Below are 20,300 nucleotides of genomic sequence, written 5' to 3'. Positions count from 1 at the left end.
AGGAGCGCGCTTAAACCGGAAACTTCGGCCTCCTAAAGAGAAGCCAAAAATATCTCTACTCTCCACGGCAATCGGGATGCTGAAGAAAGCATTCTTCAAGTCAATCACCGAAAACCACGTGGCTGAAGCCGGAATTAAAGTCAATAAAGCGGTGATATCTGGCACAACAGGAAATTGCGGGACAACAATCTTATTCACCTCGCGGAGATCGATCACCAACCTATATACAGGAGGCTGTGAAGAATCAGTTCTTTTCAGGACAGGCAAAACCGGACTATTGCACACATTACCTCTCGTTTCTTCAATCACACCTTTCTCAATCAGATCATAGATGATCGCTAAAAGTGCTCTTTCACCATCACTAGAAATCCGATATTGGGGAATACGTGGCAATCTAGCATTCGCTTTCAACGTCACAACATATGGTGGAATCTCCAAAAGACCCACATCATTAGGACCAGTAGCCCAAAGAGAATCATGGAGAGAAGACAATTCAGCTGGGAGTCTATCTTTAGATAAATACATCGGAGAGATGACTCTCTTACCAAACGTATGCTGTACTCCTGAAGGAGAACAATGTAGCATCGCATACAATCTTTTCAATAGGTCTAATCCCAACAAGTTCTAACCACAACCTGTTGTCAGAATAAGGGGTGCTTCAAATTCACAAGGTCCAACAGAAAGAGACCAAGGACCAGAAATCGGATTAGTAACCGGGGCGCCAGAAAAACCTACTGAAACATTCGTTAAGCCAGACAAAGGTGCACCAGGGAGTTTAGAGTCCATAATAGAACTCTTTGTAGCACCAGTATCCAACAGAAAAGGCTCTGACACACCTGATGCAATCACTTCAACATAAGGTCCACTCTGATCGACTGGAACTGAAACAACTCCCTCTCTTTGTCTATGGCTGTCTTAGCAATCATTACCATCCATATTCTCACCTTCGACATAGTAATCGTCCGCATAGTACTGAGCCGTCCTACCAGACGCACCATTCTGCTGATCAAAGCTATTCATTGAATTCTGTGGAGGCAAGGGACGCGCATTCTGAGGAAACATACCACATCCTCTACCTCTAGGAACTTGCTGAACACCTTGACCTCTCACACCAGAAGCACCATTCGTACGCTGTAAGAGAACAAGACAACCACTCTTGAAATGACCCTCTTCCTTACAATACGCACACTGATTAGGGCCTACAGGAAAACGCGGCTGAGAAGACTCAAACCTTTGCGAGTTTCTCTGATATTGCTGAGGTTGCTGATAATCGCGCTGATTATTACGAGGCGGATACGCTTGCTGCAAAAGAACCTTCGTCTTTAGCTCTTTAGTCTTCTTGTCAGCTCTATCTTTCTCATCCTTATCTCTATTTTCGTAGTACTGCGCAGTAGCCAAAATCTGTGCTGACGAAGAAACGGCCCAAGAACTCTCAGAATCCTTCAATTTGGTGCACAAATCTGGAAGCAAATTATGTACAAACGTGTCAACAAACAACCGTTGACCGCCTTCCGTACTCATGTCCTGACCACTATGGTCGATAAAAGTCTCTTCGAACCTAGTGACGAAGTCAGACACACTTTTGTCTTTCTTCTGCTTACATGCAGACAATTTGTCCCAGTTGACACGCATAGCAGGCATCAAAGTCTTCATGTAATTAATAATCCTACCAGGAAGTTCCGCAACTAAAGGCTCAGGTTTAGCACCACCAACTTGTCGGCCATCTGAAGCACCAATATTAGCCCATGTATCACCTAATTCCTGTGCATGATCTGTATGACGAATCAGTCCCCATAAAGGCTGTGGAACAACATTCCCAAACAACATGTCTATGTCAGCTAAATTCATAGTGCATGAGTCTGCAGTCTGAGATAATTCCTTATAGTACTCGCCCCATCTCGCTGCTCCAGTTCCCTGCAAAAGTCATCGAGAAGACCGTCAACAAGCAGCTGGCTCCCTTCCTCGAGACGAACGGATCCCTCGACCTCTCACAGTCTGGCTTCCGGGCCAACGACAGCACCGAGACCGCCCTGATCGCAGCCACAGAAGACATCCGAGCACTGCTTGATAACGGAGAAACAGCAGCCCTCATCCTCCTAGACCTCTCCGCGGCCTTCGACACTGTCTGCCACCGTACACTAGTGCAGCGACTCAGCAACGTCGGAATCCAGGAGAAGGCACTGGAGTGGATCATCTCCTTCCTCGCCGGAAGGACACAGAGAGTCCGCCTCCCCCGTTCAGATCTGAAGCCACCAAAGTCATCTGCGATGTTCCTCAAGGCTCCTCGCTCAGTCCAACCCTCTTCAACGTCTACATGAGCCCCCTCGCAGACATCGCACACCAGCACAACCTCAACATCATCTCCTACGCCGACGACACCCAGCTGATCCTCTCCCTCACCAACGACCCCGCCGCCGCCAGAGCCAACCTCCACAAAGGGATGAAAGAGGTAGCCGAATGGATGAAGAACAGCCGCCTGAAACTGAACTCGGACAAGACGGAAGTCCTCATCCTGGGATCCTCACCCTCCACCTGGGACGACTCCTGGTGGCCCCCCACCCTAGGCAGCGCACCCAAACCAACAGACCACGCACACAACCTGGGCTTCATCCTGGACTCCTCCCTCTCCATGACCAGACAAGTCAACGCCGTGTCCTTGTTGTGCTTCAACATCCTGCGCATGTTATGTAAGATCTTCCGGTGGATCCCCACCGAGACCAGGAAGACGGTCACCCAGGCCCTCGTCACCAGCCGTCTGGACTACGGCAACTCCCTCTACGCCGGAACCACCGCCAAACTCCAGAAGAGACTCCAGCGGATCCAGAACGCCTCAGCACGACTCATCCTGGACATCCCCCGTCCCAGCCACATCTCCGGACACCTGAGAGACCTGCACTGGCTCCTGCTCAACAAGAGAATGACCTTCCGACTCCTCACCCACGCACACAAAGCCCTACACAACCAAGGCCCAGGATACCTCAACAGCCGCCTCAACTTCTACGCTCCCAAACGCCAGCTTCGATCGACCGGCCATGCCCTCGCCGCTGCCCCCCGCATCCGAAGAGCCACCACAGGGGGACGGTCCTTCTCCTACCTCGCCGCCAAGACATGGAACTCCCTCCCGACCCACCTCCGCCTGACCCAGGACCACCTCGCCTTCAGGAAGCAACTCAAGACCTGGCTGTTCGAGCAGTAGCGGACCCCCCTCCCCTAGTGCCTTGAGACCCTCTCGGTGAGTAGTGCGCTATATAAATGCTTTGATTGATTGATTGATTGATTTTTACGTGGATCAGTCAAAGTCTGCTTAAGGGCTAAAACTTCAGCACGCTTCCATGGAACATGTACCCAAACACGCTGAAAATGTGCCGGTACAGCTAGTGGAACATTATTCCTACCAGCAGGCACTGCATCTTTCCATACCAGAGGAACCTCTCTCATTGGATATTGGTGCGCTTTTCTCCTAACTGAAGAATCAGGCTCAAACAGTCGCTGAGAAGGAGACTCACTCCTAAACGACAACAATGTCGCAACTGCTCTCTCAACGTCAACACCCACTATAGTTCCCTTCGCAAACTCAGACTGTACACAGAACAACTCAGGTGGAGACTGTCCCAATTCACCATCTTCCCATTCTTCACAAAGGAAAGTACACATTATCCCAAAAACATATCTCTGCGTCGGTGCTTCCCATTGACGGAAAACATCCATAACAGACTCAAAATTATACTTCAAAGGATAAGTAACCCATTTACGTGCTAAATGATCCAACACTGTCTGCTCACCGGGACCAGGCAATTGGCTACGCAATTGTTTACGCTCTGAAACAGGGGTCATACCCAATGACCCAAAGAGAGGAGAAAAGAGACCAGTAACAGTATTGGTCATTCTTTGTCGAACAGAAAGAAAAGGTGACGAAAGAACAGGAGGAAAAACGGGATGAGCAGAAGTATGCATAGGAGTAGTAGCAGAAGGAGTAGACAATACAGGCATAGGAGTAGGAGACGAAGCAGGTAGCAAAGTCGGCGACCCTTGAGAAGGCTGCGTCAAAGGAATAGGAGCCAACTGAAGAGAAGCTGGCTGTTGTAGAACAACAGGTGGCAAAGCAACCGGAGGTTGCGCAACAAAAGGTGGCTGAGGTGCAGTAGCCCTCTGCACATAAGGGGGTGGCGAACTCAACAAATGAGACATCAAAGGATCTTTTTCAAGGTCCTTCGCCGCATCCTGCTGCTGATGTGGCAAAGCTGGATAGCACTTATCTATCGCCATCTTACGTTGCCTAAGCAACTGTTCACTCTCTTGTTCTTCTTCGTTATCCCTAAACTGTATAGCAGCTTGCACTATCGAAATACCACTTTCTCTTTTATTTCTCTTCGCTAAAATTTCTGTTTGGCTTCCTTTCGCCAAAGGCGGAAAGAGTCAAACATCGCCGATCTGGCTTTCTTCTTGAACAGTTAAACTTCTAGATTATCTAAAATCTCCGTGTCATAACTACCATATTGGGGCCATTTCAGGACACCGTCCTTCCTAGTATATCTAATCCATACTTCATTATACGTGATAGAGCCCACGCCATGTTTTAAATAGAGCTCATAGGTCGGAGTTCCAATCGGAGGCACCGGACACGAGTCCTCCAATCGGGAATCCCTATTACAACCACAACAAAATATCTTTCCAAGTCTGCTAAGACCAGGCATCTTCGCTCACTAGTCTAGCTTCAAACTTCAAGAGAATATCGAATACGATAATCTCGCGAATACACTAGTCCCTCGGCTTTGGAGCTTGCAAGTCCCAAATCAAAGATCCCAAGGGGATACCCAAAAACAAAACTAAGGACTGGGAGATGCTCCACTCATACTTAACTGAACTATCGATGACGTCGCCAGAAGACCCGTCTATTGTCTCGCTCTACAAATCATCAAAAGGCTCCAAGACAGGGCGACAGTCAGGGCAGCAGTCCTTCGTGGCCGTCGGAAAGCAGGGAACCTCGCAGCAAAGACTTTCAGACCACAACGACATTCAGGGGTCGATGAAGTGGCAGGCCTTCCTCCAGAATTTTCACACGAAGCTCCTCACGATCTTCAGGCTTGGACCGGTACCACTGAAGTCGCTCCACGTTGGGCGCCAACTGAAGAACCGGGTTTTAGAACCCAGCGGCGCCAGGGGAAACGCCCGAAGTGTTCGAGTTCACCTGTATTGGCATACAGAGACACGGGACACTTCTCGGTGACGTCAAAGACCAAGTTTATTGGCTGCAACCAGGAACAGAGGTCTACGAAGCACGACACGGGTGGTTCGCTAGAGACTGCACAATTTAGTAAAGCGAGACATCGTCTTTTATGCCAAAAATCACATTCCTGGCTAGCAACAATTACTTACAAACTAACCAATCAAACTGTGACATTATACAAGTATCGCATAACGGCAAGCCCACTTTCAGTTGTCCAGCCCACAAGAAATGACAAGGCAAAATCCCATATTCTTGCTCGGACAGGACGGACAAACCCATAATAAAAGGACTTCAACCCAGACCATAAAATAAGCCATAAAGGAAGGAACAGAAGCAGATGAGAAGCAACATAGAAGGGTGTGTGCATGTACCATAAACTCAGCAATGTCCTGCTCTTTGATCTCTATCTGACCAGCTGCCTAACGAGGAACTGGCTCAACGAGGTCAGCCTCGGGCAAGGGAGTCAGTTCGTTCAGGTCACACAAAAGTCAGCTAAAGGTGTACGTGTGCCAAGGACTCGTTCGGCCGCAGTCATCGGCCTATGTGAGGGCAACCACAAAATGGCTGCCGTACACAAAATGGAACCCGTAGGTTTGAACGAAATCCCTAAATACACAGTGTTTCCATTGACCGATTATGACGAAAACACTCATACATGCCGCACTCGTCATTTGCGGTCCGCTGATACCAAAATCGTCTCGATACGGCGACCTTTATTGAATGGGTTCAGAATCACTGAACATAATATTTGAGCTTGTGAAGTTGTTTAAGGGAGAGCCCACATTTATAGAACGAAGCACTTTGTTTTCACTTTGAGTTTTAATTGGGGTCACAACATGTTACACTCTGTTTTGTTTTCTTTAGTTAATGCTGGCAACACGTGGTTCTCATTTGTTGAATCATGTTTATTATAGTTACCCCTGGGGAATGGCAGTTCTGTGCCCAATATGTATTGGGATTGTCATCTCCATATTGAATTATGAGGAAGCATGTACCACTCTGTGCCTTAGTGGCACTTGTTGAACTTATGTGAAGATCGAAGTTGAACTTTTGGATTACTTTGGATTACTTCTGGAATAAAATGTATGAAAAACCAAAGACATTGTCTTAACTTTATTGGATGGTTTATATATACTTTTAGCTGTGCATCCTGGATTGGGAAACCTGATGAGACTCCAATGTTTCCTTTGACAATCTTTCAATTTAGCTACATTCCCAAAGACTCCAACTCTAGGAACACTTGCCTGCTCCACTACAACAAGGTTGCATATTACAGCCTGCTGAAACTGATCCAAAGACATCTTTAAATCTAGAGAACAATCCTTGAATACAACAAAACCATTGAAGGTTGCTAAATGAAACAGATGGACAGCCAACGCCTTATATCAAATGTATGACTTACGAACAGCACTGTAAGGCTTCAACCTCTGATTTACTCCACATACTCCACCCATGTGATTATTATAGACTAAAATGCACACAGGTTTGCACAGAGCAGCAACCTGACCCTAAGCAGTCACAGATGAAATATTTTTATCATGCATGTAGACATCTCTCCTGTCTAAAAATTACACAGCTAGACGTTCATCACTACGCAAGGCACAGCACTGTCACCTCTGAAGTTCTTTTACAAACAAGCTCTTTAGGGTAACTTTTACGATAAGAGCGGATTGAGCCACATGCAACAGTGTCCACTTTGATCAATTCCTTGAACAATTGCACACCAGAATAGAAACTATTTATGTATAAATGGTGCCCTTTGTTTAAAAGTCCTCTATCAAGTTCCCACACAATTTTCTAACTGATTCCAAAAGTCGACGGACAACGAGGAACGTTATTAGTGGAATCCCTACACTGTGAAATTTTAAACATATCCAGTACTACTCTCAGACAGCATACACATCTTAATTCCTCAACATACCCTCTTGCTAGGAATGCACTGTCTAAAAACCAAATGGCCCTTGAGCAGAAACAAAGACTCATCCACAACTATTTCTTTCCCTGGAACATAGATCTTTGAAAAGTGATCTAAAAAATGATCAATGACAGGCGGAATCATTTAGAGATAGTCGCAATCAGGGTGATTGTAACAACAAGTTGTCATCAAATCACATGAGGTGAAGTATAGATAAAAGAACAGGCTTTATTGAGTAAGTACCACAGCGAACGCCTCAGTCACAGCTGTCCAGATCCGAGTTCTTCACAAGACTCACGCAGGAGCCTCACATAGAACTTGGTGACAGTGACATTCCACAGCATTAGCAAAGTGTGCGGGAACAAACCATTTAGTGTGGGGAGGAAAGAGTGGATGAAATTCAGAATTACTCTTCTTCCCTAATACGGAGTATACCACACCTTCCCCTTCATTGCAAACAATAAATTCACAAAAGGGGAAGGCCAGGGACAGGGCCCAGGGGCTAGAATAGGAAAAAGGGGGGAGACAAGCAAAGGCGGAGGAAGACCAAACAATCAGAAAAACATGAGAAACATATGAGAGCAGAAGATCTCCCTCTTGATTTAGCAACATAATCCTTGAGGTAACTTGGAAGACATATCTTCCTTTCACTTGACCTGGGGTGAAATTTGGCTTTCACAGCATCGGGTGCAGTAGGCCCAGTAGCTACCACTGGAGACTAACTCTCATTCCCCACCGATATGTCAATGTTTGTGAAAGGAGCAGTGTACTTCGCTACCCTCCCTACGTTCAAAATCCTCCCATCTTGTGTTTTGACTGCATTCCTGAATAACTTTATCAACCTTGAGGGCTCTGTAAACTTGGACCACATCGCTCTGCCAGTGGTGGCTTTGACTTTGACGAGATCGCTAAGCTTGAAACCTATGTCCTTTACCGCATGTGTTTTGTCATACCTTGCTTTTCTATCAGCCATGACTCCCTGTTCCATGTCACTCAAAAATTTCTTCTTCGACAGATCTGAACACCCTTTGTGCCTCTTCATCCACCCTCACTTTGCCACTGGATTCAAGATAGCCTGGCTGATGAGGGTTATGAGTCCGAAATCGGTCCCAGGATGCGTGTTTCCGGTCCAGGGAAGACATGGCTTGGCAGTTCAGGCTGGACTGTTCCCATGAGGCACAGGGTCAGACTGATTTGCATATGGTCATGTCTGAACTAGGGTGGTGGAGTGAGCTAAAGAAGGATGATGGATTAAACCCATATCAGTTAACTGAGGGGTGAGTGTTTGATTTGCTCAAATGCTCTGTCCATCAACCCCTTTGGTATTGCTTTGTTCGCCCTAAGTTGTCATGGTATGCCCAGACTTGGGTCCCTTGCTCACTTTGCCACTGGATTCAAGATAGCCTGGCTGATGAGGGTTATTAACCCGAAACCGGTCCCAGGATGCTTGTTTCCAGTCCAGGGAAGACATGGCTTGGCAGTTCCCATGAGGCACAGGGTCAGACTGATTTGCATATGGTCATGTCTGAACTGGGGTGGTGGAGTGAGCAAAAGAATTATGATGGATTAACCCCAGATCAGTTGACTGGGGGTGAGTGTTTGATTTGCTCAATTGCTCCATCCATCATCCCCTTTGGTATTGCTTTGTTCGCCCTAGGTTGGTAGGGTATGCAAAGACGAGGGTCCTTTGCTCACTTTGCCACTGGATTCAAGATAGCCTGGCTGATGAGGGTTATGAACCCGAACCCAGTCCCAGGATACATGTTTCTGGTCCAGGGAAGACATGGTTTGGCCGTTCGGGCTGGACTGTTCCCATGAGGAACAGGGTCTGACTGATTTGCATATGGCCATGTCTGAACTGGGGTGGTGGAGTGAGCTAAAGAATGATGATATATTAAACCCAGATCAGTTGACTGGGGGTAAGTGCATGATTTGCTCAAATGCTCTGTCCATCATTCCCTTTGGTATCGCTTTCTTCATCCACCCTGGCACTAATCTAGAGATGGGCTTTCTATCTTTCAAAAGTTCAAAGGCGTCAGATTGTAGTTTGGTGGGGGGGTTTAACCTATATTAGTCCAATCACTTCAAAACCTCTTTACTCCTGCACAACCCACTGGCTCTTGCAACAGTAGGGAAAATAATGATGTAACATTAAAATAAGATTACATTATTATCAATACCAATAAAAAATTTATTAAAAATATTTACCAATTAATAAAAATTAATTACCAATAAAAAATAATTACCAATTAATAAACATTCATTTCCAATTATTAATTAATTATCAATACATATAAATAAAATAAAAATGGACTTTATTACAATTAAATTACTTCCCACCCTATTCCCCTATAAACTCACAACCCGCTCCAAATAATATTTAATACAATTAAAATAATTATCAATTCTCAATTAATCAAAATTAATTACCAATTAATAAACATGAATTACCAATTAATAATTAATTATCAAGTAATTAGTTATCAATACATATAAATAAAAATAAATATTAACTTTATTATAATTAAATTACGTCCCACCCTATTCCCCTATAAACCCACAACCTGCTCCAAATAATAAATAATACAATTAACATAATTCTCAATTAATCAATTACTAAAAATGTATTACCAAATATTATGAAATAATTACCAATTAACACAAATTAATTACCAATTAATACAAATTAATTACCAATTAATAATTAATTATCAGTAAATTAATTATCAATAAATATAAAAATAAATATAAATAAAAAATAATATTTAATTTACTATAATTAAATTACTTCCCACCCTATTCCCCTATAAACCCACAACCCGCTACGGAATTACGCAAAAATTAAATTACATAACAATAATTACTTTCAAAAAATTAAACATTCATTACAAAATGAATACATAACTTTAACACATATACTACCATACATAACACAAAAAAAATTCTATATTATGGAAATCGATATTTTAAGTGTGATATTATGGAAATCAATATTTCCGACCCCAATGTCGATATTCTGACTAGCTATATTTTGGGGATTCGATATTCTGGCCTATCTATACTTTGGAGTCGATATTCTGTCATGTCTATATTTTGGATTCTATATTTTGGTCGTTCACCAGAATATTGTCCCGCCTTTTGGATACATATACCTTAGTAACAGCATATCTGTCTCAATATGCCACCGTTCCCCAAAAGAAATCCCTCATCTGTATGGGTTGTCCCCCAAAACCTCCCAGGTCGACATCCATTGTTTGGAGTTTTTTCTTACCCATGAACATTTTGTGAAACACCTCTCCTTAAATTATCATTCATTTTGAGCATGAGTCAAACATTGCTTCAACCTGTTCTTCAACAGTTGTGAAGTCCTGGGGGTTACCCACACCTCCTCCCTCTATTTGCAAAACAATCTCATTACACATTTGAGTTGTTTCTTCTCTAGTATTCCTCCTGTAATTGGTGTTACTCTTACAACAGACTCTAAATTGAAATTTTTTCTCACATTTGGATCCTTTTTAATGCCAGACACTCTTTGCTGTTTGTCAAGTGCCCCACCTTCCCACACCTATAACAGTTTCCCCTAAAACTCCAACTACTCCTACTCTCCTTTGGCTATTTCTTGGTTCCTTTGATGATCAGCGCATTGTTTCATCTGTAATCACATTCACTTTTGTCTTCCCCTCTCAGTCTTGCTTTATCTCGCTCACACACTGCATCAGGTGTTCCACCTGTTCAGCCACAATTCACACTTCCCCCAGTAGTGGTTCAATTTAATCTGTTAAACTTTTGTAAATCAGCAAAAATACGCCAGTCATACCAATCCGACTGAAGATTGCTGTATATTTTCTGCGTTACAAAAGTTTAACTGATTATATTCATTGAATTGAGTAGTCTGGGACTTCAATTATACCGTCCAAAATGTGCCAGAATTCATTTACCTGTATCTTTTGACGTCCATCTGCATTAACTATCGTAGAGCCTTAGAACGACGATCGATTTGACATATGCATATTAAGTGCATTCTATAATTGTGGAATTTTTGGAAACATCATTCAGGGGTCAACTGTTAATTTTATGATAGCCCTAAAGATGGTCTCATGTACAAATGCATAGAGATCGAAACGTCGACACTTACACTCTCTTCTGGAAAATAATATATAACAAGAAGAAGTGTTTACAATAGTGACAATGAAGGATTATGCAACTGTATTTATTTTCCTCCTGTTATATTGTCTGTATAAACTGTGTGGTACCCTTGATAAATTTCAAAAGATAAAACTTTTTTCTCTATACACCAGTGTTTTGAATATTTATTGTTTTGTGTATGGTTAATTGGTTCTGATGTCTTTACAAAGAACAAAAATATTTCTTGGATAAAAAGTATTTGAATAATATCTTGCTGGCGAGTAGATTAATAACTCTTGCAATTAAAAATATATATAAAAAGCAATATAACAAAGTATTTTAAATAAATCCATTGAAGGTGCTTTTTGCCAGTTTATTTGATTTGTCCAGGCCCTCAAGGGTAGATTGGGTTTCCCATTATATTCAATTTCTCCTCTAAAGGAGGCACTTCCTCCACTCTGAGAGCGGCTTTATCATTAGATGATTCCTTTTGGACAGAAAATCCACTGCCAGAATCTTGGACTTCCTCCTCTGCCTCTGATGCAGAGTCAGTCTCAGAACCATGGTCAGAAGAAGATTCAAAAAGCATGCTAACAACCTGCTGAGCGGTAACCCTACCAATACCTAGAGTGAGCTAGCACACCTAATTTAAAAGACTGAATCAAAAAGGTAAACTAATGATCAGATTATGCATGCATCCACGTTTATGGGGGATGTAGCCCTAATCCCTCTCAATACTCATACAACAAATGGAGGCTATGGAAAACCACAACCTACGTGGAACACAGCTGTGAACAAAAAAAATACATAAACACTTATCTGCTAAAATGCACTCTATTAAAGAAACTTAGTCAGTAATATATTTAATCTGTAAAAGTAACAAATCTGTACAGTTGATTTAAACAAAAACAGAATACAGTTTTTTACGTAATGCAGATTTGCATAATTTTAACAAAAAAGCACAATAGTTGATTGCAACTTCACATATATACAGTGAATTACCAATGACAATCCCTATATGCAATACATTAACAAAGACAATCCCAATGCATTTCGGGTTCAGTCTTAACCCTTCTTCAGGGGATAATTTTCATCACAAAATAACTGTATGGGATCTGGTATATCCTCCTCGGGAATCTACAACACAACAATTATAAGTGTATCACACATGATGTCTTAACGATTCAAATGTGTACATCAAAACAATACAATTTGGTGAGTAGGATTTGCACTCAAAAAGTAAAGCAAAAGAAAGAAAAGTTGGGTGAATAATCGGCGTGTGAACATGCTGTTCTATGTGCAGCAAAAAAGGCACATTAGAGTCAATCACATGCGTTTCGCTAAAACCCAGTAACAAAAATACAATGATGCACCCGTTTCCAAACACTGCGGTGCACTACAGGAGCTCAGTGCCATACCTAAATAAACCAAGTGACTCCCCGGTGTTCGATAACATGTTAGCAATAGACTCTTACCCTTCATGATGACAACGTGATCAGCGTGTCACTATAAAACAAATGCCACTATTTATTCTAACGAGCCCCGGGGGAAATTAGAACAGTGCGATAAATTGCAGAGTCAAATATGACTAAAATGAATCTTACCCGACACTGCGACCAACTTGGTCAAAACCAACGCAACCAACGCAGATCCGTTCAGTCTGATATAGAACAGCACAGCATTTCACTACAACACATAATACAATGAAATTGACTCCGGGAAATCCCAGAGCAATGCGATAAATTATAGAATCAGAAAACAGCTGTAGCAAATCTTAACCGGCTAAGCAGCCAATAGATCATACATCGAGAGCTTCCTTTTATATCGAATCAGTGCTAACTGTTAAGAACGTGAGGAAAATTAGTGTATGGTCTTGAGGTAAAGACATTGCAGAAGATCTTAAGTGGGCGTGCGACGCCGCGATTCTCGCCGTGCTTGAAAGTTCCGAAGCGCTCAACCTCTTGCTTCTCGTTCGTAACAAACGCCAGTAGCCGTGGTACGTAACAGTTCCAAGCATGCTGAGCGTATTTAAAGAGAGAACGTATGCTGCATGTTGAAGATATTTAAAGAGACCGTGTATTAATTCCCATAACCGGTTGGGTATTTGTCCCAACGCTGACGCTAGAATTCAACAAACTTTATTGTGCCGATGTACATGACACTAATTATAGAGATAGCGTGCGAGTTCCACAGACAATTATCGCAACCTGGGTTCACACTGCCAACGGGTTCGGCGAAAGCAAAGGAGCCACATTATAAGTCATTTAAAAATACCACACGCTAGTAAAAAAGTGGTAAATAAAACTAAGGAGTCACCTGAAGTAGATGACTGAAAACAAAACCTGAACTGAAAGATTACATCAGAACTAAGGCTTGTATAGAAAGGGAAAAGGGAAATATAGAGTAGGCTAAAATAATGTGCAATGTATTGTTCAGTATATTGTAATCTGACCTAAATACTATAAATGACTGAGTGAATGGGCGAAGAAAATGAGTGCAAATCCTTTACAAAGGCCTGTAAGTTAAAGTAAGATCTCTATAAGTTCATAGGAAACACAATAACTAATAGTGATCATTGAGCCCCCCAGGGATCACTGTACCTAGTACTTTTATCCAGTGTGTCTCCCTACACGCCAAAGCAGTGTTAGCATCTGTTCCTGGACTCAATGCTACTTGTTCTAAGATGGTAAACCTCAATTGCAGGATGGTGTGTGAAGCCTGCAACCAATGGGCAACCAGTGAAGAGCCAATGTTTTTATTCGGGATCCTACTCTAATGCTCTATCATGCACGTTTTAACTTTGCGGCTCATCCTAACGACATAAACCAATCCGCATGGGCACTTTATAGCATATATTACCCTCTCTGTGTTGCAGTATGATGTATGATGCAATTTCATCTTTCTACCTGTATGTGGATGCGTAAAGGTAGGTAGGTCTCCTAAACTTACATTTCATTTCCACATTGTCCACAATTGTGGCATTTCTGAATTCCCTTTGTAACCTGTTTGTCATCACTGGCAGTGGGTTTCAACAATCCACGTACATTTTTAGGTCTGGGCTGTGGAAAAGATTGACAAAATCCGGTTCTTGATCTATGATTTCCCAACATTTTGTTATTGTAGCTCTGATCTGAGATGCTTGTGTCGAATGTATTAAGACAAAGACTACACAAGTTTTAAGTTGTTTCTCAGCTGGCTTTAACAGGTCTTCTCTTGCTCTTAAAGCTACTTTCTGTTCTGCCTTTATCAAAGTCTGATCCGGATAACCTCTGGAGACAAGTTGCGAGCCTGGTGGGGAAGGTGTGTCGAGGCACTTGGCCGGTGCCTGAGGAGTCCTGCAGGAGAGCGGACCGCTCCAACATGGGGCACATTGTTTTCAGGGCCCCAGTGGGGGGCCAGTGGGCACAGAAGTGCCAGTGCCTCTTTGTTTTTGCACACAGCTGTATCGCCGTAGCGGCAGCTGCAACATTGGGCTCAGTTGTTTTGCAAAGTCCCAGTGGGGGACTCAGGGCACAGGAGCACCAGTGCTTGTTTTGTTCTCTTAGTTGCTCTGCAGTAGCGGGCAACTGCAACGTGTGGGCCATTTGTGGAAAGTCCCAGTGGGGACCCAGGAGGCACAGTAGTGCCAGCACCATTCCTTTCTTTGGGGGCATTTCAGTTTCCTGTGATGAGAAAGGAGTGAGATACACTCCTGTCCTGCCCCAGCACATTGCGTGCACCGTGATGTTGCTGCATTGGCAGCCAAGCCCTGACATTTTGGACATAGGGCCTTTGGGCCCCAGAGAGATGGTCAGTTGACCAGAGGGTCAGTGTTAGGTTGGTAGGCTGCCAAACCCTAATGTAATTTATGCGTAATGTTATGCTTAATGTGATGTCTACTGTGTGATGTGATTTATGCCCACTGTTATTGCCTCAAAGTGGTACCTATTGCGTAATGTGTTTAGGTCTATGAGGTTATTGCCTCATGTGATTATGCTGGTGAGGCCTAATGCATAATATCTTTATGCTAATGAGGCTTGGGCCTAATGGGTTTATGCCTAATGTCATGTTATGATATCATGTTATGATATTTTAGGATGGTGTCTAATGCTAATGTGATAATGCTTAGGTCATTATGGCACCAGTAGTTACTGGTTGTGTTTTATATTTACTACCTGCATTCTGATGATTCTGACTATGGCCTGATTGGCCTGGTCCTGTATATAATCCCCTATGAAAATGGCCTAGTGCAAATTGCCACAGTGTAAATGGGTTATTATGTTTCTAAGGTGTTTTTGATAATACAAAGGCTATTATTGATATAACCTTGTGTGGAGTTCCTTTTGTAGTGTGCCTAGTGTGTTTCTGCTGTGTGTGCATGTTGTGCGAATGCTCTACACATTGCCTCTGGGATAAGCCTGACTGCTCATGCCAAGCTACCAGGGGGTGGGCAGGGGTTATCTTCAGCGTGTAACACCCTTGCCATGACTAGAGTGGTGGTTTCTGCCTGGCTTAGGCACAAGCCCTAGCCAACCAGAAATCCCAATTCTCACAGTAGGTCTAAAGGCTTTTGGATCCATAGCCAGGCTTTAGAATGCTGTGGTCGTGGAACCAGGTGATAACGGGTCCACAGCTCTTTGTGTTCTGTGAACCTAAGACAAACCCATGTGAGGCGAGAACATGGTGATTATACAGGAGAATGCTGCAAGAATTATTGACCACAGCTGATTATTTGGGAAGCAAGCATATAGGACAGTAAGAGGGTAGAGGCAAGCCTCAAAAGGGGAAGTTCTGAGGCAAAGATCACGTCTAAGACTCCTGGACTTTGTGATCACCTACTGCTATAAAGCTCACCCCAATTAGTGGAATAGGCATAGGCACTGCTAGAGCTTATGAATCAGTCAGTAAGAACTGGAGGAAGGAAGGCAGTGTGATGAAAGTAACGTGTTCAAGGATGTGGTTTGGAGGAGACAGACCTATCCAAGGTGCCAGTCCCACTAGGAGGATATAACAGTTGTCTTTCAATTTCTATGGCCGTCAGGACAGATTCAGGTCTCGGAATAAAAGCGAGTGTCTCTAGTGAAGCAAGCACTATCTCAATGTTCATGAACAAGAAGAGCTATGAGTGCCTCTTCTATTTCTATGTTTCAAACTGAACTCTGAGAGGCACAAAATGGCCGCATTGTGGGAGGGAAAATGGCTGCCTGTGAAATATTTTGACTGCAAATGGATATCCCATAAAACATCCAGAACTGGGATCATGAAGCGTGATGCTAGGATGCAGCGCCAAGAAAGCTGTGTACAGTTTGACAAGTAGTCTCCCACGATATGCCCTCAACAGAGGAGACAGCGAAGCAGTGCGCTCTAGAAGTATTGATGCGCTGTTCAAAATCATCTTTCGAAAACCCACACCAAACGAGCTAGAGTCAGCATGACTCCATTCAGACACTCATCGCAGGAAGGGGTGTGAAGCGGAAGAGATCGGGTGTCCTCCAGTGGGAGATGGTGTGGGGAGGCAGGGAGTCTCCAGTGAGGTGAGTGCCGGGGAAGGAGGGGATTAAACATGACTCAGGTCAATTCTCTTCTGCAGCCAGAGGCCCCGTGCCTCCAATATGGCCTGAACATCCTTCAAAGAGCACTGGGTGTGATGGTGTCGATGCAGGTGCTAGCAGCCTTTGCTGACCTCTGAATCCACAGGGCTCCCGGTGCCTCCTTGTGGGTGCTGGAGCTAGCAGCCATGAGCACTCACAGTGTCCTCAGGCAGCAACTTCAACCTCCACTGAGTTTTGGTGCAGTACATGGACCCAGGCGACCCGGCTGTCCACTCCCCATGTACTCACCAAACCAGGTCAGCCACCTTGTTGGTGCTGGAGCCTGGAGCCAGCTGCCCTCTGCACTCACAGAATCCCCGGGAAGAAAACCTGAACTTCCACTGAGTTCTGGTCTGGTACATGAACCCAGGCGACCCGGACTGCCCCTCACCAAGTACTCACGAATCCAGGTCAGGCACCTTGTGGGTGCTGGATCCCAGCTGCCATCTGCACTCACAGAATTCTCGGGCAGCAAATCTCACCTCCACTGTGTTCCAGTCCGATCCGTGGACCCAGGTGACCCAGGTCATTCCCATCAGCAAGTACTTGCAAAACCAGGCCAGAAAATCAGTGAAAGGCAGTCCTGCTTTGCAATTCTTCTCCATTGTTCAGTTCCTGTATTTCGGAGGGTGGATGACGTGGGCATGCAGGGATTGCAAAGCTGGTGAACCTGGCCTCAGGAGCTCACAAAGAGCACCTTTGTACAAACGGCCATCTTGAAACCTCATTACGATCACAAATGATTACAAGAAATAAAAACGTTAACATTATATAACACTATGAAGTCTGCCCATCACCATCCAAATACGTGCCTTACACATCACCAACCAGAAGCAAGTCAACACACACCATTAGCCAGTTGACACACACCACCAGCAAAATACCCAGTTCTAACAAACCGCAAGCCAAGAGCCACCCACACACACCTCCAACCAAGCACCAGTCCACACACACCGCCAGACAAACACCAATCTACGCACATCGCTATGCAAGTGCCAGTCTGCACACACCACCAGCCAAGCGCTAGTCCACACACACCACCAGCCAACCGCAAGTCAACATACACTGCCAGCAAAATGCCAGTACACACACAGCCAGTTGATTACCAGTACATGCAGACTGTTTGCTGAACTCCAGTTCACACACACACAGAAAACTTTTCTGGTGTCTAGTGGTTTTCTACTCCACTTGGAGGCAGATGAGTCGAAAAATAATGCTGGTCTGCAGAAATGGCCAAAATATGTGACCAATGAAAAAAGAGAGTGACTCTTACCTAAGGGGCTGCTCCCCACATGCCCAAATAAATATCCCTGGTGGCAAATGGCTTCTGCCTCTCTCGGGGGCAGATCGGCCTAAAAATATGGCTGATCTGCCCTCAACCGTCAAAATATATGTCCCCTAAAGGGTAGTGACCCTTGCCAACGTGGGTTCCCCAACTTGACCAAATAAATATCCCTGATGGTGTAGTGGCTTCCGTCCCCTTGAGGGCAGATTGGACTAAACATATGGCTGATATGTCCCCAGGGGGTCAGAAACAGGCAAAAAAGTGGAATGAGCCTTGCGCAAGTGGTCGCTCCTCACAACAAACATAAAACCACCGCAAAAAACCTGGAGGCCTAGGGCCCGATTCACAGAGTGAACTTAAGACTACATCCTAAACTTACTACTATTTGGTATTCACAGAATGCACTTACTACTTCTGGCATTCACAGAATGAACTTACTATTTTCGGTATTCACAGAATGAATTTACTTCTTTCGGCATTCACAGAATAGACTTATGACTACTAACCTTATGTCCACACCCAGGTCGCAATTTCCACCACCGGGCCGGAATTTACAGCTCTGCGGCAGAATTTACGATTCCGGGCCACAATTTACGGCATTGTGCCGTAATTTTCAATTCCGAGCCGGAAAATACGATTCCAGGCCAGAAGAGACGAATTTTGGCAGATGGTCATGTTAGGCATGGGTAAACACCTGTCCAAGTGCCTACCATCCCCCACCATGGATCAGCTGACACACTGCAGCCAATCCCAGCCAATAGCTAAATTTTGCCATGATGAATGTTGCCAGTGCCTACCATCCCCCACCACGCTCCAGCTGAAGCCAATTAACACTAATTGACCAGCACCACAAAACACATAAAAGCAGCACACATTGAAGGAACAGGTTTGGGCACAGAGAGTTCGTGTCCACAACGCTCACAGAGCCAAAGAAAATGGAAACGAGGAGAAAAAGGAACTTTACAGCAGAGGAGACCACCATGCTTGTGGAGTTCATAGTCAGGCACCACAAACGCCTATATGGACTCCCACCCTACAGCACCAGTGGGACACAGAAGGCAGCCCTATGGCAGCAGTTAGCCACTGCTGTCTCGGCATTGGGGAGGAGAGGTGCACAGTACAGAACATTAAAAAAAGTGGCAGGACGAAAGGCAGAGGGTGAAGGAGAAATACTCCAGGATCGAATTAAGCAGGATCCTCTCTGCTGCATACCCCGGACCCCGCTTCCGTCTCACCCTACTGGAGTAGGATATCCTCACAACAATACATTCCCACTTGGTCCATGGGCTGCCTGTCAGTGACGTCCGCTACATGGTACCAGGTAAATGGAATGAAAAGAAAAAGTGCATGAAAAGATTGTCTGTGTTACACTGTCATTGTGATTATGGAACTTGTCCAAGGTGTATATAAAAATACAGTCAGTCAGAGACTCATGTGTCACCCTCTACGTAGCACCACAAGTTCCAGAATCCTTTGCATCAGAAAAGGTTAATCCCTCCCCCCTATTGAAAACATGGGCACAGTACTGCTGCGGTACATACACAACCCTGCTAATTCAATAACTGTTCATATTGACTGAAAATATGCAATGATATATGGAAATGCTAAATAAAGTAAAAAATAAAAATAAAAGTAGCAATTGACAAATATTAGCAGGGATGCGCCAGTACCAATGTGACATGCAATTCAACCCTTGCGCAAACACGGATGTGTCGCGTTTACATGGCGGTGCACTGTGGCGCAGGGATAGACAGATGTGTGTTGAATCTGATGGTGTGTAGGGGGGGCTTTGCTGGAGTCGTGTCGCAAGAGCGATGCAACTCCAATTATGTCCATGGACTGGCCATACCTAACGTGCTGTGCCACCCCTTACGTCCGCTTCAAGCAGGCTTAAGGTTGCATCGCAGCGGCATCTGAAAAGTGACTCTGTGAGATTTCACTGAATCACTTGTACGCGGCATATCCCAAAGGAATGCCATCCTGCCTACATCAAAGCTGACACAGGTTCAATGTTGCGATTGGCAACGCAACATGACACTTCACCATAGAAGCATCGCGTTGCGAATAATTCTAAATGTGTTGTCTCTTGTACACCACCGCTGTGTCACAGAAGTGATGCAACAGCAGTGTAAATCTTGTTCAATGGGCTTGTAAACCTGCCACAAATTCTCTCCAAGA

Source organism: Lissotriton vulgaris, chromosome 3_1 (genome assembly GCF_964263255.1).
Source record: "Lissotriton vulgaris chromosome 3_1, aLisVul1.2, whole genome shotgun sequence".
Lineage (NCBI taxonomy): Eukaryota > Metazoa > Chordata > Amphibia > Caudata > Salamandridae > Lissotriton > Lissotriton vulgaris.
Note: the sequence above shows the minus strand (reverse complement) of the source record.